The following is a 23,169-nucleotide window of genomic DNA, read 5'->3' as shown; positions in this document are numbered from 1 at the left end:
ATATATATATATATATATCAGCGTACCGACTTTTGAAATTCGCTATCTAACATCGTCTCCCGCAAGCCCATGTTGTTGTGCTCTCGTCGCCAGGACATCGCCCTTCGTCTCCCGCGTGCCATCGCTGCAGGAGTCCTTGTCGCCGACGGAAATCCCTCCTCCCATCGCCTCCGTAGGAGATCTTCACCAAGAGTAGGGTAAATATCTCGCCCCTTTGCGCTCCTTATCCGATTCATGTGCATTAGGCTCAGTTCCAAATCTTGCCGCAGTATGAGATTGATTCATCCACAAATCATATCCCGTAGAATAGACGAATGATGAATTTTAGGGTTAGGTCTCCATTTTTCTTCATCTAGGAGTCAGGGATGAAAGGGATCGGTGTCACCTATTTCTATGATAGGACTTCTAAGAACCATCTCGGTGAGACCGAGTATCACTTTTCGATGCTACCGAAAATTGTGACCAAGTGTGTGTTGATCAGATGGTAAGTCTCGGAAGCTTCGATATTTTCATCTTAGTAGAACCGAAACTCACAAAAGCTGATACTTAGAATTAAAATTTGGAGTTCAACTTATGAAAATATCTGTGTTTTGTGATACTCATCCATTCCTTCTCTTCTACTACTATTCATGGGGTCGGCTTGTTTGCTTGTCAGCTTATCAACATGTCACGTTCTGAAGACAGCGAGAATTTTTCGAGAGAGCCAAGTGTGGAAATGGACTCGGGCACTATCGTGAGAAGACTGCTTCTGATCGAGGTACTCCAAGTTCACATGATATGAAAGGCTCCAACCAGGTCCAGAAAGAAGCTAAACTCAGATGAGGAGGATTTTGACTTCATCCATGAAGAAAGAATTCCTCACAAGCAAAAGGAGAGGGTCATAGTCAAGAAAACTGTGAGAAAGGAGTATGTCAAGGTTGATACTATGAGAGCTTGAGAGACTGCTCAGAAAGGGATGACACTCACGCTTGAGAACCCCACCTCCAAGCAAGCTAAGAAACCAGGGCAGAAGAGAGCGAGTAAGAGAGTTGTGCATGTTATTGGAAGGCCATCATCTATGTATGAAAATCGAAATGAAGCTGCTGACGAGGAAGAGGAAGAGGAACCTGCTAATCCACCTCCTTCCAAGAAGAACAAGCTGATGGGTGATGCTATGCCCAACAAGTCTGCTCCAAAGACAAAGTCTTCTACTCCCAAGGCCCAGAAGCATGTAGCTCCTAAGGCGAGGAGGACTACTAGGGATATTCCTGCAACAGAAAAGAACAAAGGCTCTGCATGCAGAGATGTTGCTACAGAAGAAGAAGAAGAACATGTTGTGCCGAGGAAGCTGAGGGCTCACCTACCATTGCACAATGATGCTCATCCTGTAGCAGAGGATATAAATAAGAGAAGAGATCAGGGTATGGGATTGTGGAGAGCTGCAGATCCCTATGGTGTTAGGAGAAGAAAAGTTGTTGATGCTTGCTTTCATACCAAAGATCAACAATATTTTTATGAGAGAATGCCATTGGACAAGAGTCCTACTGTAAGTGATATGAGATATGTAGATTGGGACTACATTAAGAAACATGAGGACTTCTTTCCTCATGCGAGAGAGAACTTTAGGGCTATTGACATTGAAAATTTTGTTGGCACAGAGATGACATCGTGGAATGATGAGATGATCATGGAATTCTACTCCACTTCACATTTTTATCCAGATGGTAGGATTTTATGGATGACTAAAGGCGAGAGATATGAGTCAACTGTTGAGGAGTGGGAAACCATCATACGTGCTCCAAAGGTTCAAGAGTGTGACTTGGATGTGTACTCTGAACCACAAATGAATCACAACTATATGGATAATACATACAATCTAGTGCCCCACAAGTATCTGAAGACACACAAGCTTGGCTCTATCTATTTCCTACAAGCAGAAATACCGACTACCAACACTATTATGAGGTACACACTGATGCCTAAATTAGGAGATGATAAGATGATTAGAGGGTATTCCATCAACATGCTGCACCACATTGACACTCATACAAGGATTAGAGTGATGGATATGATAGTTGAGACTGTTAGGAGGACTGCTCATCAGAAGATATCCTCTAGATATGCTCCATACATCCAGATGTTGATCAACTCCAAGACAAAGAATAATGCATATCTACTTGATCGTCCTCATTTGCCACTATAGCCTGAATTCGAAGACAATGAAGTTGTGATGGACCCCAGCCATCCCAGTTCAGCTTCAGCTCATGTACAGGCACATGCAGCATCAGAGATAGAGGCACCCAAAGCAGCTCCATCTCCACAGTTGAGAACGAGAGAGGAAGAGATGACGTTCCTATTCAGCACTATCCAGGGGATGTAGAAGAAAATTACAAACATCTTGTTGAACCGGAAGAGTCTTGAGAGGATCATGGAGTCAAAATTCCATGACCTAGATATCAAATTGTTGGAGTTGACTACCACTGTTGAGCATCTAAAACGGGAAGTTGATGCATTACACACACCTTGCTCTAGCAACGATGATGAGGATGATACATCTCTTCCCACTACCACTCAGTCCAGGACTTAGGCCAGATCTTCAGTTGTGCCAGTTTTCAAAGCCAGACCAACTTCATCAACCCATGCTTCAACACCTTCAGCTCCATTAGCTCCACCAGCTCCTACACCTCTAGTGTCAACACCTCCACCTCAGAGGACTTCAACCTATGGCTTCACTGATGCTCTCTTGTTGACTCCATCAACAACTATTGGAGGATATTGAGTCCAGAGCGACACTTAGTTATAGGCCTTTGAACTTTTTGGTAGCTTGTTGCCAAAGGGGGAGAAGTGTATAGATCATTAGGGCTTTGAGAGAGAGGTTTTTTTTATGTTTTTATTGCTCACTTTGTTTTTCAAAACATTTGGTGTTCTGGAAATATTAAACTTCGTTGTGTTTTATCATACGCTTTGATTGTTGATGCTACCACTTTATATCTTTGAGCTATCTACATGATGATCATTCACTCATTATTTTGTGTTATGTGCATTTCTATTCATTCATATCATTTATGCGCACCACCAAGATGTATGTGACATGAAAGAGTAACCAATGATCCTAATCGATTATGCATTTGTATTCAAACACAAATTCAAAATAATGCACAAATTTAGGGGGAGCTCTTACTTTTCGCATACTTCTCAAAGCATCAATGCTAATCATTGATTATATCTTTTGTCGAATCTTCAACCTATATGTTATCATCAATTACCAAATAGGGGGATACTGAAATCACAATTACTCCCTAAGGTGGTTTTGATAATTGATCACAACATATGTGTCATTGAAATAATGATCATATCTAAGTACATTTCAAAAAAGTTCAAAGATGCATTGGTTAAGGATTGTGAGAAGAACCCATTGATGCAAGGAAATGAATAGGATTGACCAAGCTTTAAGATACACGACTCTACATTTTATATTTGTGAGAAATCACATTTGAGTCCATAGGAAAGCTAATAATATTAAAAGGGGGTGAGGTATCTATGATGAATTGGTTGCTCAAGTGCTTAGAGATAGGCACCAAAAATACTCAACCATTCTCTTACAAAATTATTTGTCAAAGCGCAAACATCAAAATCGGTGCCACCAATATTTTCCACTCGGTCCTACCAATTTTTCCATAGACAAAACCTTTGCCAAACCTAGAATCTCGGTACCACCAACATTCCATTTGGTGCGACCGAAAATCAATGACCAACTTTCTGGTTAGTCATTTTGAAGAATCAGAAATTTTGAGTCTTGGAATCTGTCTCACTGAGATTTGGGAACTGCCCTAGGTCACCATATCGGTACCACCGAGAATCCTATATCGGTCTTACCGAGAATTCAAAAGTTACCACACTTTGTGCAAATCGGTGTCACCGAGATTCACTTCAGTTTCACCGAGTTGGTCAATAATGTTGTAACAGTTGGATTTTGGGATATGCCTATATATACCCTTCCACCATGCTACCTCTTGAGCTTGCGTTGGTTTTTCCCTTGAAGAGGAAAGGGTGATGCAGCACAGTAGCAGTAAGTATTTCCCTCAGTTTGAGAACCAAGGTATCAATCCAGTAGGAGTATCAAGGCAAGTCTCCAAAGTACCCGCGCAAAAACAGCAAACTTGCACCCAACGCTACAAAGGGGTTGTCAATCCCTTCATGGTTAACTGCAAGGTGAGATCTGAAGGCAGTAAGTGCAACAAAGTAAAAGTGTAAGGCTGAAAATATGATGTGAATTTCACCCGAGGGCCATAGTGTTCACTAGAGGCTTCTCTCATGATAGCAAGTATTACGGTGGGAGAACGAATTACTGTCGAGCAATTGATAGAACCGCGCAAATTCATGACGATATCTAAGGCAATGATCATACATATAGGCATCACGTCCGAGACAAGTAGACCGATACTTTCTGCATCTACTACTATTACTCCACACATCGACCGCTATCCAGCATGCATCTAGTGTATTGAGTTCATAACAAACAGAGTAACGCCTTAAGCAAGATGACATGATCTGGAGGGATAAATTCATGGAATAGATATAAACCCCAACCTTTTAACCCTTGACGACAACAACACGATACGTGCCTCGCTACCCCTTCCGTCACTTGGTGAGGTCACTGCACGGTATGAACCCAAAACCAAGCACTTCTCCCATTGCGAGAATTATAGATCAAGTTGGCCAAACGAAACCCCACAACTGGAAGAGAATTACAAGGCTATGAAATCATGCATATAATAGATAAGAAGGAACTCAAATAAGATTCATAGATAATCTGATCAGAAATCCACAATTCATCAGATCTGGACAAACACACCGCAAAAGAAGATTATATCGGATAGATCTCCATGAAGTTCATGGAGAACTTTGTATTGAAGATCCAAGAGAGAGAAGAAGCCATCTAGCTACTAGATATAGACCCAAAGGTCTATGGTGAACTACTCACGCATCATTGGAGAGGCAATGGTGTTGATGAAGAAGCCCTCCGTGTCCGAATCCACCCTCCTGCAGGGCACCAGACCGTGCCCCAGATGGGATGTTGTGGAGACACAAGTATTTTCGTGGCTCTTTTTCATGGTTTCAGATTTTTTGGGGATTTATAGGCGGAAGAACTAGGGCAGGGGAGCCACAGGGGGCCCACAAGCCTGCTAGGCCCGCCCTGGGTGGCTTGTGACCTCCTCCGAGGTCCCCTGCCGTGGTTCTCAAGTCTCCCGCGTGTCTTCTGTTCCAGAAAAAATCTTTTCGGAGGTTTTATTCCGTTTGGACTCCGTTTCATATTCTCGTGTAAAAAAGGTCAAAAACACGGAAAAAACAGGAACTGGCACTTGGCACTGAGTTAATAGGTTAGTCCCCAAAAATATATAAAATATCATATTCATGCATACAAAACATCCAAAGATGACAAGATAATAGCATGGAACCATCAAAAATTATAGATACGTTGGAGACGATCAAGCATCCCCAAGCTTAACTCCTTCTCGTCCTCGAGTAGGGAAGTGATAAAGACTGAATTTTTGATGTGAAATACTACCTAACTTATTTGTCCTTTGTAACTTCTTTCTTGTGTCATGAATGTTCAGATCCGTGAGATTCAAAACAATAGTTTGGTATTGACATAAAAACAATAATACTTCAAGCATACTAGCAAAGTAATCATAACTTTTGAAATAACAAGGCCAAAGAAAGTTATCCCTACAAAATCATATAGTCTTGCTATGCTCCATCATCCCCACACAACGAATTTAAATCATGCACAACCCCGGTATTGGCCAAGTAATTGTTTTCGCACTCTTACTTTCTCAAACTTTTTCAACTCTCACGCAGTACATGAGCGTGAGCCATGGATATAGCACTATAGGTGGAATAGAATGTGGTGGAGGTTGTGAGGCAAAAAGGAGGAGATGGTCACATCGACTCGGCGTATCAAAGGGCTATGGATATGCCCATCAATAGATATCAATGTGAATGAGTAGGGATTACCATGCAACGGATGCACGAGAGCTATAAGTATGTGAAATCTCAAAAGAAGAACTAGTGGGTGTGCATCCAACTTGCTTGCTCACGAAGACCTATGGAAATTTTGACGAAGCCCATCATTGGAATATACAAGCCAAGTTATATAATGAAGATTCCCACTAGTATATGGAAGTGTCAAAACAAGAGACTTTCTATCATGAAAACATGGTGCTATTTCGAAGCACAACTGTGGAAAAAGTTAGTAGCATTGTCCGTTCTCTCTTTTTCTGTCATTTTTTTGTTTGGGCTCTTTGGCCTATTTCCATATTATTTGTGGGCAAGTTTGGCCTCTTTTTTTTTATTTCCTCACATGGGACAATGCACTAATAATGATGATCATCACACTTTTATTTACTCACAGCTCAATGCTTAGAACAATGACGACTCTTATAGGAAATGCCTCCGGCAGTGTACCGGGATGTGCAACGATCTAGCTTAGCGTATGACATTGAAACATATCGCTAGCTATCTTACGATCATGCAATGGCAATATGAAAGTGACGGCACATGTCATGAGACAGAACGGTGGGAGTTGAATGGCAATATATCTCAGAATGGCTATGAAAATGCCATAATAGGTAGGTATGGTGGTTGTTTTGATGAAGGTATATGGTGGGTTTGTGCACCGGCAAAAGTTGCGCGGCACTAGAGAGGCTAGCGATGGTGGAAGGTGAAAGTGCATCTATACCATGGACTCACATTAGTCATGTAGAACTCATATACTTATTGCGAAAGTTTTATTAGTAATCAAAACAAAGTGCTAAACGCATAATCCTAGGGGACGGGTTGGTAGGTGTTAACCATCGCGCGATCCCGACCGCAACACAAAAGATGACAATCAATAAATCAATTATGCTCCGACTTCCTAACATAGCGGTTCACCATACGTGCATTCTACGGGAATCACTAACTTCAACACAAGTATTTCTAGATTCACGACACCCTACTAACATGACTCTAATATTACCATATCCATGTCGCAAAACTAATTGAGATGAATCAAACTTCTCTTCACTAATAAATGCACATGAATATGAAAGTTTTTCTTATATCCTCTTTGGATGCCTATCATCTTTAGGACTACTTTCATAGCACAAGCCAATTACCAAGCTACTCAAAGAGAGCACTCTCAAAAAGATATAAGTGAAGATGGAGAGTTCTTATTTCTCCAAAATATGACACCGCCGTGCTCTAAAAAGATCTAAGTGAAGCACTAGATCAAAGTTATCTAGCTCAAAAAGATATAAGTGAAGCACATGCGAGCTAAATTTCCTAACTCAAAAGATATAAGCGAAGCTCAAAGAGTATTCTAGCAAATTCACGATGAGTGCATGTCTCTCTCGAAAGGTGTGTAGCAAGGATGATTGTCATACAACAAAAAGAAAAGACTCCTATAATACACGACGCTCCAAGCAAAACACATATCATGTGGTGAATAAAAATATAGCTCCAAGTAACGTTACCGATGGATTGAAGACGAAAGAGGGGATGCCTTCCCGAGACATCCCCAAGCTTAGGCTTTTTGGTGTCCTTGAATTTGGCTTGGGATGCCTTGGGCATCCCCAAGCTTGAGCTCTTTCCACTCTTTATCCCATTGTCCATGAGAACATCACCCAAAACTTGAAAACTTCACAACACAAAACTTAAACAGAAACTCGTGATATCATTAGTATCAGAAAACAAACTACCAACTCTTTAAGTGCTGTAGCAAACTTGATTTCTATTTCTATTGGTGTTATATTACTGTATTCTCACTTTTCCATGGCTAGTACCCCCGATACTATCCATAGTTTCATCAAAATAAGCAATCAACACAACAAAAAAGAATCTGTCAAAAACAGACCAGTCTGTAGCAAAATGTATACTTCGTATACTTCTGGTATCTCAAAAATTCTGAAACATTACGAAAATTTGGGCAATTGGTATATCAACAAGCAGCAAAAAGAATCAACTCAAATCCTCTTTCTGGATAAGAATGAAAAATAATTTTGTGAGCGAAAAGTTTCTTTCTTTTTCAGCACGATCAAACAACCATCACCAAAACTAGTCATAAAGGTTTTACTTGGCACAAACACAAAAAGAAACACAAAAAACATAATCATAACAGAATTATGATGGTGTGGACACAACAAAATAGAAAGCAAAAAATCAAAGATAAATTCATTGGGTTGCCTCCCAACAAGCGCTTTTCTTTAAAGCCTTTTAGCTTGGCATTAATAATTCAATGATGCTCACATAAAAGATAGCAATCGGACACGAAGAGAGCATCATGAAACATGTGAAAATCACATCTAAGTCTTACATACTTCCTATGCATAGGCATTTTATAGGAAAACAAATTATCAAGACAAGCAATAACGACCATATGCAAGGAAGAAGAAAGAGACAATAGCAATCTCAACATAACGAGAGGTGATTTAGTGATATGAAAGTTTCTACCACAATATTTTCCTCTCTCATAACAATTACATGTGGGATCATATTCAAATTCAACAATATAGCTATCACATAGTATATTCTTTTCATGATCCACATGCATGCAAAGTTGACGGTCTTAAAAAATAGTGGGATTATCATCAACTAAAGTTATGACTTCTCCAAACCCACTTTCAATATTATTGCAAATATCATATTCATCATGAGGCTTAATTTTTTTTTCAAGATCATAAGAAAAATCATTACCCTAATCATGATCATTGCAACAAGTAGTGGACATAGCAAAACTAGCATCCCCAAGCTTAGGGTTTTGCATATTTTTTAGCATGATTGACACTAATAGGATTTATAGTGAAACCATTGCAATCATGCTTTTCATTCAAGGAGCCCTCATGAATCACTTCATAAATTTCTTCATCACGATTTTCAGATTCACGCATATCAAGCAAAACCCAATAAAGATAGTCAAGTGCACTGAACTCACTAGCAATTGGTTCAACATAATTGGATCTCTTAAAGAGATTAGCAAGTGGATGAGGATCCTTATCAATAGATCTTTAGCAAGCGAAGATGGAAGCATTTTGAAGGCACATGGCAACACAAGCAAACAGAAAGCAAGCAAAAGAAAGGGCGAACGAAAAAGGAAAATATTTTTTTTGTAATTTTTGTTTTTCAGAAGTGGGGGAGACGAAAAGGAGAGGCAAAAAGGTAAATGCAAGAGATGAGTTTGCGACAGTTACTTGGATAAGCTTCACTTAGAATAATCCCTGGTGCAAGAAATTGACATGTTGGAGGAATACTATTCTTGACTTGATGCTCCCCGGCAACGGCGCCAGAAATTGGCACGTTGACGGGAGACTATTCTTGACTTGATCCTCCCCGGCAACGGCGCCAGAATTTATTCTTGCTACCTCTTGATCTTGTGTTGGTTTTTCCCTTGAAGAGTAAAGGGTGATGCAGCACAGTAGCAGTAAGTATTTCCCTCAGTTTGAGAACCAAGATCTCAATCCAGTAGGACTATCAAGGCAAGTCTCCAAAGTACCTGCGCAAAAATAGCAAACTTGCACCCAATGCTACAAAGGGGTTGTCAATCCCTCCACAGTTAACTGCAAGATGAGATCTGAAGGCGGAAAGTGCAACAAAGTAAAAGTGTAAGGCTGAAAATTTGATGTGAAGTAGACCCGGGGGCCATAGTGTTCACTAGAGGCTTCTCTCATGACACCAAGTATTATGGTGGGTGAACGAATTACTGTCGAGCAATTGATAGAATCACGCAAAGTCATGACGATATATAAGGCAATGATCATACATATAGGCATCACGTCCGAGACAAGTAGACCGATACTTTATGCATCTACTACTATTACTCCACACATCGACCGCTATCCAGCATGAATCTAGTGTATTGAGTTCATAACAAACAGAGTAACGCCTTAAGCAAGATGACATGATGTAGAGGGATAAATTCATGCAATAGATATAAACCCCATCTTTTTACCCTTGATGGCAACAACACGATACGTGCCTCGCCACCCCTTCTGTCACTGGGTGAGGTCACCGCACGGTATGAACCCAAAACCAAGCACTTCTCCCATCGCAAGAATTATAGATCAAGTTGGCCAAACGAAACCCACAACTCAAAGAGAATTACAAGGATATGAAATCATGCATATAAGAGATCAGAAGAAACTCAAATAAGATTCATAGATAATCTGATCATAAATCCACAATTCATCGGATCTCGACAAACACACCGCAAAAGAGGATTACATCGGATATATCTCCATGAAGATCATGGAGAACTTTGTATTGAAGATCCAAGAGAGAGAAGAAGCCATCTAGCTACTAGCTATGGACCCGTAGGTATACGGTGAACTACTCACGTATAATCGGAGAGGCAATGGTGTTGATGAAGAAGCCCTTCGTGTCCGAATCCCCCCTCCGGCAGGGCACCAGAACGTGCCCCCGATAGGATCTTTTGGAGACAGAAGCTTGCGGTGGCGGAAAAGTATTTTCGTGGCTCTTTTTCGTGGTTTCAGATTTTTCGGGGATTTATAGGCGGAAGAACTAGGGCAGGGCAGCCACAGGGGGCCCGCAAGCCTGCTAGTCCCGACCCCCTAGGCCGGGCCTGGGTGGCTTGTGACCTCCTCCGAGGTCCCCTGCCTTGGTTCTCAAGTCTCCTGCGTGTCTTCTGTTCCAGAAAAAATATATTTCCGAAGGTTTTATTCCATTTGGACTCTGTTTGATATTCTCCTCTGAAAAAGGTCAAAAACACGGGAAAAAACAAGAACTGGCACTTGGCACTGAGTTAATAGGTTAGTCCCAAAGAAGATACAAAATAGCATATTCATGCATACAAAACATCCAAAGATGACAAGATAATTGCACGGAACCATAAAAAATTATAGATATGTTGGAGACGTATCACACCACCTCTCATTTGCAGAGGAAGTACTCAAAACACACATACACTTTCCATATCCATTTTTCTCAGAGAGTGCCACCTACTCATGTGTTGAGATCAAGATATTCCAATCCATCCATTTGAAACTTGATCTCTAGCCTCCCCAAGTTTCTTTCCACCCAATCAATCTCTTATACCCATGCCATATCTATGAGAGATTGACTGAATGTTGAGGAGACTATCTTTTGAAGCGCAAGAGCAAGGAGTTCATTGTTCTACCACATCTATTACCTTTTGGAGGGTGGTGCCTCCTAGATTGGTTAGTTGTCGCTTGGTAGCCTCCTACTTCATGTTGTGGAGTTGAACCAAGAAGTTTGTACAGGCAAGGAGATCGCCTACTTCATGAAGATCTACCCTGAGTGAGGCTAGTCCACTGTGGATGTAAGCCATGGTGGAATAGACAAGGCCGCTTCTTCGTGGACCCCTTGTGGGTGGAGCCATGCGTATACTTTCGCAGCCGTTACCCTCCGTAGGTTGAAGTATCCACTAACATGGACATACGGTAGCACCATCTATCGGAACCATGCCAAAAATTGTTGTGTCAATCTTTGCGTTTCATCTTCCTATCCCTACCCTCTACTTACATATGCATGTCATTACTTTCCGTTGCAAAACTCTTAGACTTGCATATGTAGGGTGTGCTTGACTAGTTACACTTGCTAAAACTGGCCCATAACTAGACATACTTCGAATCCTACAACATGCTGATCATGAAGAGGAGTGTCGAAGAGATCGTTAGTTCTTGCACGAGTTCTTCATCTGGAACCATGTCTACTGGAATGATCCCGTGTGTGCGTAGCACGACATTTTCCGGCGGAGTGGACTTGGCGACGACCGATGTGGAGGTGCGCTTGGCTGCTTGGATGGTGCGACGAGGGGTAAACGATTCTGCCGTAGATGCGTGTATATCCTTGAGGAAGGGCGGCACAAGTCTCTTGACAATCTTGGCGCAAAAAGTTTTCAACTTAGTGAATGCCACGGCTTCTTGGTTTGTCATGCCTTCGATGAGAGCCTGAAGTTCTTGTTTCTTGTGAGATTCTAGACCACCCTCCATCCCATGCATGACACCAAATAGCCATTTTAGTAGGCACGTTCCGTCTCTACTCCAATGGTGTTGACCTTCTCCGCTAGTGTCTCCATGCCCTTGCGCTCCTTGCTATCCCACAGACAACAGTGTCAGAAGTTGACACATTGACAGAGGTTGGGCTTGCGTTGGTTCTTCCCTTGAAGAGGAAAGGGTGATGCAACACAGGAGCAGTATGTATTTCCCTAAGTTTGAGAACCAAGGTATCGATCCAAAAGAAGGGTCTCGTCAAGTCCAGAGTACCTGCGCAAACACAAACAAGCTTGCACCCAACGCTTCAAAGGGGTTGTCAATCCCTTCAAGATTGTTTGCAAAGTGAGATCTGAAGGCGGAAAGTGCAACGAAGAAAAAAGTGTAAGGCTGAAAATATGGTGTGGAGTAGACCCCGGGGGCCATAGTGTTCACTAGAGGCTTCTCTCAAAATAGCAAGTATTACGGTGGGTGAACAAATTACTGTCGAGCAATTGAGAGAACCGCGCAAAGTCATGACGATATCTAAGGCAATGATCATGCATATAGGCATCACGTGTGAGACAAGTAGACCGATACTTTCTGCATCTACTACAATTACTCCACACATCGATCGCTATCCAGCATGCATCTAGTGTATTGAGTTCATGATGAACAGAGTAACGCTTTAAGCAAGATGACATGATGTAGATGGATAATCTCAAACCAATGATGAAAACCCCATCTTTTTACCCTTGATGGCAACAACACGATGCATGCCTCGCTACCCCTTCTGTCATTGGGTGAGGTCACCGCACGATATGAACCCAAAACCAAGCACTTCTCCCATTGCAAGAATCATAGATCTAGTTGGCCAGACAAAACCCACAACTCGAAGAGAATTACAAGGATATGAAATCATGCATAAGAGAGATCAGAAGAAACTCAAATAAGATTCATAAATAATCTGATCATAAATCCACAATTCGTCGGATCTCGACAAACACACCGCAAAAGAAGATTACATCAGATAGATCTGCATGAAGATCATGGAGAACTTTGTATTGAAGATCCAAGAGAGAGAAGAAGCCATCTAGTTACTAGCTATGGACCCGTAGGTCTATGGTGAACTACTCACGCATCATCGGAGAGGTCATGGTGTTGATTAAGAAGCCCTCCGTATCCGAATCCCCCCTCCGGCAGGGCACCAGGACGTGCCCCAGATGGGATCTTGCGGAGACAGAAGCTTGCGGCGGCGGAAAGGCGATTGCGATGATCTCCTGATTTTTTCTGGAATTTATGGGATTATATAGGCGAAAGATCTAGGTCTGGGGACCTCCAGGGGGCCCACAAGCCTGGATGGCTCGCCCCCCTGGCTGCGGGGTAGGGGCTCGTGGGGCCCTTGGAGCTCCTCTGGCTTGGATCCCCAGTTCTCCAATCTTCTTCCATTCCAAAAAAAAAAATCTTTTTGGGTATTTTCTTCCGTTTGGACTCCGTTTCAAAATCTCCTCTGAAACGGGTCAAAAAGATGGAAAAAACAGGAACTGGCAATTGGCACTGAGTTAATAAGTTAGTCCTAGAAAATAAATAATAAGCATGCAAAACATCCAAAGTTTGATAAGATAATAGCATGAAACCATCAAAAATTATAGATACATTGGAGACATATCAAGCATCCCCAAGCTTAACTCCTACTCGTCCTCGAGTAGGGAAGTGATAAAGAATGAATTTTTGATGTGGAATGCTACCTAGCATAGTTGTCCTTTGCAACTTCTTTCATGTGGCATGAATGTTCAGATCCGTAAGATTAAAAACAATAGTTTGCTATTGACATGAAAACAGTAATACTTCAAGCAAACTAGCAAAGTAATCATGAACTTTCAAAATATCAAGGCCAAAGAAAGTTATCCCTACAAAATCATATAGTCTGGCTATGCTCCATCATCCTCTCACAACTAATGTAAATCATGCACAACCCCGGAATTGGCCAAGTAATTGTTTTCGCACTCTTACTTTCTCAAACCTTTTATAACTATCACACAATAAATGAGCGCGAGCCATGGATATAGCACCATAGGTGGAATAGAGTGTGGTGGTGGTTGTGAGACAAAAAGGAGATGGTCACACTGACCGGGCGTATCAATAGGCTATGAAGATGCCCATTAATAGATATCAATGTGAATGAGTAGGGATTGACATACAATAGATGCACTAGAGCTATAATTATGTGAAAGCTCAAGAGGAAAACTAGTGGGTGTGCATCCAACTTGCTTGCTCACGAAGACCTAGGGCAATTTTAAGGAAGCCCATCATTGGAATATACAAGCCAAGTTATAAAACGAAGATACCCACTAGCATATGGTAGTGACAAAGCAAGAAGCTCTCAATCATGAAGAACATGGTGCTAACATGAAGCCCAAGTGTGGAGAAAGATAGTAGCATTGTCCCGTCTCTCTTTTTCTCTCCTTTTTTTATTTGTTTGGGCTCTTAGGCCTCTTTTTTTCTTTTCTTTTCTCTTTTTTTATTTTTGGACTCTTTGGCCTCTTTTTTTTCTCACATGGGACAATGCTCTAATAATGATGATCATCACACTTTTATTTACTCACAACTCAGAGATCACAATGATGATGACCCCATAAGAAATGCCTCCGACAGTGTACCAGGATGTGCAATGATCTAGCATGGCGTATGACGTTGAAACATCTTGCTAGCTATCTTACGATCATGCAATGGCAATATGAGAGTGACTATACAAGTCATGAGACAGAACGGTGGGAGTTGCAGGGCAATATATCTCGGAATGGCTATGAAAATGCCATAGTAGGTAGGTATGGTGGCTGTTTTGAGGAAGGAATTTGGTGGGTTTGTGCACCGGCGAGAATTGCGCGGCACTAGAGAGGCTAGCAATGGTGGAAGGTGAAAGTGCATCTATACCATGGGCTCACATTAGTCATGAAGAACTCACATACTTATTGCGAATTTTTTTATTAGTAATCAAAACAAAGTGCTAAACGCATACTCCGAGGGGAAGGGTTGGTAGGTGTAAACCATCACGCGACCCGACCTCAACACAAAGGATGACAATCAATAGATCAATTATGCTCCGACTTCCTAACATAGCGGTTCACCATACGTGCATGCTACGGGAATCACTAACTCCAACACAATTATCTTTAGATTCACAACACCCTACTAACATAACTCTCAATATTACCTAATCCACGTCTCAAAACTATCTGAGAGGAATCGAAACTTCTCTTTCTACTCAATGCACATGAATATGGAGGTTTTTGCATCCTCTTTGGGTAGCTATCACATTTCGGACTACTTTCATAGCATAAGCCAACTACAAAATCATGCACCGCTGTGCTCTAAATATATAAGTGAAGCACAAGAGCAAAAGTATCTAGCTCAAAAGATATAAGCGAAGCACTAGAGCAAAAGTATCTAGCCCAAAAGATATAAGTGAAGCACTATGAGCATTCTAGCAAAATCACGATGAGTGCATGTCTCTCTCCCTCAAAAAGGTGTGCAGCAAGGATTATTGTGACACAACAAAAAGAAAAGACTCCTAAGATACAAGATGCTCCAAGAAAAACACATATCATGTGGTGAATAAAAATATAGCTCCAAGTAATGTTACCGATGGATTGAAGACGAAAGAGGGGATGCCTTCCCGGGGCATCCCCAAGCTTAGGCTTTTTGGTGTCCTTGAATTTGGCTTGGGGTGCCTTGGGCATCCCCAAGCTTGAGCTGTTTCACTCCTTATCTCTTTGTCCATGAGAACATCACCCAAAACTTGAAAACTTCACAACACAAAACTTAAACAGAAACTTGTGATAACATTAGTACAAGAAAACAAACTACCACTTCTTTTGGTACTGTAGAAAACTTGAATTCCATCTATATTGATGATGGGCTACTGTATTCTAACTTTCCCATGGCTAGTACCCCCCGATACTAACCATAGTTTCATCAAAACAAGCAACCAACTCAACAAAAACAGAATTTGTCAAAAACAGACTAGTTTGTAGCAATCTGTATACTTCGTATACTTCTGGTACCTCAAAAAATCTTAAATATTACGACGGCCAGGGGAAAAATCATATCAATCAGCAGCAAAAAGAATCAACTCAAAATCTCTTTCTGAATAAAAATGAAAAATCATCTCATGAGCGAAAAGTTTCTGTCTTTTTCCAGCAGGATCAAACAACCATTACCGAGACTAGTCATAAAGGCTTTGCTTGGCTCAAACACAAAAAGAAACACAAAAAACACAATCACAACAGAATTGTGAAAGTACGGACGCAACAAAACAGAAGGAAAAGGATAAATTCATTGGGTTGCCTCCCAACAAGCGCTATTGTTTAACGCCCTTAGCTAGGCATTGATAATTCAATGATGCTCACACAAAAGACAAGAATTGAAGCACAACGAGAGCATCATAAAGCATGTGAAAATCACATCTAAGTCTAACATACTTCCTATGCATAGTCATTTTATAGGAAAACAGATTGTCAAGACAACCAATAGTTGCCATATGCAAGGAAGAAGAAGGAGACAATAGCAATCTCCACATAACGAGAGGTAATTTGGTAACATGAAAGTTTCTACCACAATATTTTCCTCTCTCTTAGCAATTACAGGTGGGATCATAATCAAATTCAACAATATAGCTACCACAAAGGATATTCTTTTCATGATCCACATGCATGCAAAGTTGACGCTCTTCAGAAATAGTGGGATTATCATCAACTAAAGTCATGACTTCTCCAAACCCACTTTCAATATTATTGCAAATATCATTGCAACAAGTAGTGGACATAACAAAACTAGCATCCCCAAGCTTAGGATTTTGATTTTTTTAGCATGATTGTCATTAATAGAATTTATAATGAAATCATTGCAATCATGCTTTTCATTCAAGGAGCCCTTGTGAATCGCTTCATAAATTTCTTCCTCACAATTTTGAGATTCACGCATCTCAAGCAAAACTCCATCAAGATAGTCAAGTGCACTCAACTCACTAGCAATTGGATCAACATAATTGGATCTCTTAAAGAGATTCGCAAGTGGATGAGGATCCATATCACTAGATTTCAGCAAGTGAAGATGCAAGCATAATGAAGGCACATGGCACACAAGCGAACAAAAAGCAAGCGAGAGAAAAGGGCGAACAAAAAGGGCAAACAAAAAAAGGCAAATTGGTGAAGTGGGGGAGAGGAAAATGAGAGGCAACTAGCAAACAAAGTAAATGCAAGAGATGGGTTTGCGACACTAACTTGGATGAGTTCTTGACTTGATCCTCCTCCCCGGCAACGGCGCCAGAAATTCTTCTGCTATCCCACAGACAACAGCGCCAGAAGTTGACACGTTGACAGAGGCTGGGCTTGCGTTGGTTCTTCCCTTGAAGAGGAAAGGGTGATGCAGCACAGGAGCAGTAAGTATTTCCCTCAGTTTGAGAACCATGGTATCGATCCAGAAGGAGGGTCTCGTCAAGTCCAGAGTACCTACGCAAACACAAATAAGTTTGCACCCAACGCTTCAAAGGGGTTGTCAATCCCTTCAAGATTGTTTGCAAAGTGAGATCTGAAGGCGGAAAGTGGAACGAAGTAAAAAGTGTAAGGCTGAAAAAATGGTGTGGAGTAGACCCTAGGGGCCATAGTGTTCACTAGAGGCTTCTCTCAAAATAGAAAGTATTACGGTGGGTGAACAAAATACTGTCGAGCAATTGATAGAACCGCGCAAAGTCATGACGATATCTAAGGCAATGATCATGCATATAGGCATCACGTTCGAGACAAGTAGACCGATACTTTCTGCATGTACTACTATTACTCCACACATCGACCGCTATCCAACATGCATCTAGTGTATTGAGTTCATGACGGACAGAGTAACGCTTTAAGCAAGATGACATGATGTAGAGGGATAATCTCAAACCAATGATGAAAATCCCATCTTTTTACCCTTGATGGCAACAACACGATGCGTGCCTCGCTACCCCTTCTGTCACTGGGTGAGGTCACTGCACGGTATGAACCCAAAACCAAGCACTTCTCCCATTGCAAGAATCATAGATGTAGTTGGCCAGACAAAACCCACAACTCGAAGAGAATTACAAGGATATGAAATCATGCATAAGAGAGATCAGAAGAAACTCAAATAAGATTCATAGATAATCTGATCATAAATCCACAATTCATCGGATCTCGACAAACACACCGCAAAATAAGATTACATCGGATAGATCTCCATGAAGATCATGGAGAATTTTGTATTGAAGATCCAAGAGAGAGAAGAAGCCATCTAGTTACTAGCTATGGACTCGTAGGTCTATGGTGAATTAATCACGCATCATCGGAGAGGTCATGGTGTTGATGAAGAAGCCCTCCGTATCCAAATCCCCCCTCCGGCAGGGCACCAGGACGTGCCCAGATGGGATCTTGCGGATACAGAAGCTTGCGGCGGCGGAAAAGAGATTGCGATGATCTCCTGATTTTTTTTGGAATTTATGGGATTATATAGGCGAAAGATCTAGGTAAGGGGACCTCCAGGGGGCCCACAAGCCTGGATGGCGCGGCCCCCCTAGCCGCGGGGTGGGGTCTTGTGGGGCCCCTGGAGCTCCTCTGGCTTGGCTCCCAAGTTCTCCGATCTTCTTCCGTTCCAAAAAAATCTTTTCGGGGATTTTCTTTCGTTTGGACTCCGTTTCAAAATCTCCTCTGAAAGGGGTCAAAAACATGGAAAAAACAGGAACTGGCACTTGGCACTGAGTTAATAAGTTAGTCCTAGAAAATTAATAAAAAGCATGCGAAACATCCAAAGTTTGACAAGATAATAGCATGAAACCATCAAAAATTATAGATACGTTGGAGACGTATCACTCCTACATACGTAGCGGTGCATGGCTCCGTGCATGACACCATTAGATGGGGGCCCAACATACTAGCCTCACAGGATAGCTCATCCTCGGCCCCAATAGGGAGGCCCATTTCTTTGTCTGTAGGTGCAACCAGCTTGGGCACCGAATTAACCACCTCCCTCAGGCCCACCATCAGGCCCTATTACACCATAGAGACAATTTGATCCTCCGAGATGCTCGCATGGCCCATTGCTCCATCTTTCTAATTCTCCTCGCCACCAACAAAAACATGCTTCTCGTGCATCTCATGGGCGATTGTGTCTTCAACAAGGCCAATCAACATACTTGGGAGATGAGTGGGGATGCCAGTTTCCATCTCCTTGGCTAGCACTACAGTCGTTCCCCACTTGTTTTTGCATGTGAACGTGCCCCTCTCCACTGGCTCAACAATTGGAGTTACTGGCAGGGCAACCTCAACTACCCTTGGCTAAGGACTTGTCACGTGCTCCTCAATTCTAGGGTTGTGGGATCACTATAAGGGATGTCTAGAGGGGGGTGAATAGACTACTTGAAAAGTTAAAACCTAGTATTTCCCCAATTTTAGTGGTTGGCAAATTTTAGCATTTGTAACGATCAAGCACACCCTACACATGCAAGTATACGAGTATACGAGCAGAAAGTAAAGACATGCACATGCGTAGTAAGGAGTAGAGTTTAGGAAGATCAAACGCAAAGATGTACTCGGTGATTTTTGGTGTTGTTTTTATAGGTGGTGTTATCATACGTCCACGTTGATGGAGACTTCAACCCATGAAGGGTAATGTCCACGAGACTCCACAGAGGGCTCATCTCACGAAGGGTCTGTAGGGGAACGTTGCATGGGAAACAAAAAATTTCCTGTGCACACGAAGACCTATCATGTTGAGATCGCTAAGACGGAGATCGGATCTACATACCCTTGTAGATCGCTAAGCAGGAAGCGTTAATAAACGCGGTTGATGTAGTGGAACGTCTTTCGCGATTCAAATCACCATCGTCCCATGATCCGTCCCGATATAGCGCTGATAGGACGGCACCTCCGCGTTCAGCACACGTACAACTCGATGACGATCTTCGCCTTCTTGATCCAGCAAGAGAGACGAAGAGGTAGCTGAATTCTCCGGCAGCACGGCGGCATGGCGGTAGGGCTTCGGTGTGCCATACCGATCTAGCTCCGAGGTGTTACGAAGTAGTGGAGGGAGAGAGGGATGCACAAAGTCTTGAGGTGCAAAAACCCAAGAACCCTCCACTATATATAGGAGGAACCAAGGGGTGGGTGGCTTGCCTCCTACTCCAGGGAGGAGCCTTCGGCCAAGGAAAGGAGGGAGGAGTCCTCCTCCAATTCGGTTTGGTGGAAGACTCCTTCCTATCTTGTCCACCTCCTTTTTTTTTTCTTTTCCTTCTTTATTATTGCCTTGGCCGAAATAGCCTTATTGGGCTGGCCTCACTAGCCCACTAAGGGCTGGTGCGCCACCCATGGGCCTATTTGGTTATCTCCTGGGTTGGTGCCCCCTCTCGGTAAAACCACAGAACACATTCGTCACTCCCGGTACTTTATCGGTCATGCCCGAAATCTTTCCGGAAGCCAAATGCAATAATCCTATATATCAATCTTGGTTTCCGGACCAATCCGGAGACACTCGTGACGTCCAGGATCTCATCAGAGACTCCGAACAACATTCGGTTACCAACATCAGTAATTCAATTATACCTAAAACGTCATTGATCCTTAAGTGTGCACACCCTGCGGGTTCGAGAACTATGTAGACATGACTGAGACACTCTCCGGTCAATATCCAATAGCGGGACCTGGGCGTCCTTATTGGATCCTTCGTATTCTACAAAGATCTTATCGGTTGAACCTCTATGTCAAGGATTCACATAATCCTGTATATCATTCCCTTTGTCCTTTGGTATGTTACTTTCCTGAGATTCGGTCGTCGGTATCGTCATACCTATTTCAATCTCGTTACTTGCAAGTCTCTTTAATCATTCCGTAATACAAGATCCCGTGGCTAACTCTTTAGTCACATTGCTTGCAAGGCTTGTTTGTGATGTTGTATTACTGAGTGGGCCCCGAGATATCTCTCCGTCACACGGAGTGACAAATCCCACTCTTGATCCATGCTAACTCAATGGACACCTTCGGAGATGCCTGTAGATCACCTTTATAGTCACCCAGTAACGTTGCGACATTTGATACACACAAGGCATTCCTCCGGTGTTAGTGAGTTACATGATCTCATGGTCATAGGAATGTATACTTGACATGCAGAAAACAATAGCAACAAAATGACACGATCATATGCTATGTTTGTAGTTTGGGTCTTGTCCATCACATCATTCCCCTAATGATGCGATCTCGTTATCAAGTGACAACATTTGTCTATGGCAAGGAAACCTTAACCATCCTTGATCAACGAACTAGTCAACTAGAGGCTCACTAGGGACATTGTTTTGTCTATATATCCACACATGCATTTATGTTTGCATTCAATACAATTGTAGCATGGATAATAAACGATTATCTGGAAACAGGAAATATAATAATAACTATTTTATTATTGCCTCTAGGGCATATTTCCAATAGTCTCCCACTTGCACAAGAGTCAATAATCTAGCTTCACATCTCTATGTGATTTACAATGTAATGAATCTAACACCCATACAGTTCTGGTGTTGATCATGCTTTGCTCGTGGAAGAGGTTTAGTGAGTGGATCTGCAACATTCAGATCCGTGTGCACTTTGCAAATATTTATGTCCTCCTTCTTGATGGAATCGCGGATGGCATTGAAGCGCCGCTTTATGTGTCTAGTCCTCTTGTGAAACCTTGGTTCCTTGGCTAGAGCAATGGCACCAGTGTTGTCACAGAACAGATTAGTTTGGTCCAGTGCACTTGGCACTACTCCAAGATCTGACATGAACTGCTTCATCTAGACACCCTCCTTAGCCGCCTCCGAGGCAGCTATGTACTCTGCTTCGCATGTAGAATCAGCTACGACAGTTTGCTTGGAACTGCACCAGCTTACCGCACCCCCGTTAATAATAAATAGGTATCCGGTTTGAGACTTAGAGTCATCCGGATCAGTGTAAAATCTTGCATCGACGTAACCCTTTATGATGACTCTTCGTCACCTCCATAAACGAGAAACATTTCCTTAGTCCTTTCTAGGTACTTCAGAATATTCTTGACCACCGCCCAGTGTTCCACTCCTAGATCACTTTGAAACCTGCCTGCCATACTTATGGCAAGGCTGACATCCGGTCTTGTGCACAACATTGCATACATGATAGACCCTATGGCTGAAGCATAGGGGACGACACTCATATTTTCTCTATCTTCTACAGTTACTAGACATTGAGTCTTACTCAACTTTATACCTTGTAATACAGGCTAGAACCCCTTCTTCGATTGTTCAATTTTGAACTTCTTCAAAACGTTATCAAGGTATGTGCTTTGTGTAAGAGCTATTAGGCGCCTTGACCTATCTCTATAGATCTTTATGCCCAATATGTAAGCAGCTTCTCCTAGGTCCTTCATTGAAAAACTTTTATTCAAGTAATCCTTTACGCTTTCCAAAAACTCTACATTGTTTCCAATCAGCAATATGTCATCCACATATAATATTAGAAACACTATAGAGCTCCCACTCACTTTCTTGTAAATACAAGCTTCTCCAAAAACTTGTATAAACCAAAACGCCTTGATCACCTCATCAAAGCACTGATTCCAACTCCGAGATGCTTGCACCAGTCCATAAATTGATTGCTGGAGCTTGCATACTTTGTCACCATTCTCTGGATCGACAAAACCTTTGGGTTGCATCATATACAACTCTTCCTTAAGAAACCTGTTAAGGAACGATGTTTTAACATCCATCTGCCAGATTTCGTAATCCAAAAATGCAGCTATTGCTAACATGATTCAGACGGACTTAAGCATCGCTACGGGTGAGAATGTCTCATCGTATTCAACTCGTTGAACTTGTGAAAAACCCTTTGCCAAAAGTTGAGCTTTTTAAACGGTCACATTACCATCTGCGTCTGTCTTCTTCTTAAAGATCCATTTGTTCTGAATAGCCTTTCGACCTTCAGGTAATACTTCCAAAGTCCTTACTTTGTTTTCATACATAGATCCTATCTTGGATTTCATGGCTTCTAACCATCTGTTGGAATCTGGGCCCACCATTGCTTCTCCATAATTCGCAGGCTCATTGTTGTCCAACAACATGATTGACAAGACGAGATTCCCGTACCACTCAGGAGTAGTACGTGCTCTTGTCGACCTGCGAGGTCCGACA

This window comes from Hordeum vulgare, chromosome 7H (genome assembly GCF_904849725.1).
Source record: "Hordeum vulgare subsp. vulgare chromosome 7H, MorexV3_pseudomolecules_assembly, whole genome shotgun sequence".
NCBI lineage: Eukaryota > Viridiplantae > Streptophyta > Magnoliopsida > Poales > Poaceae > Hordeum > Hordeum vulgare.
This window is presented reverse-complemented; position numbering follows the sequence as displayed.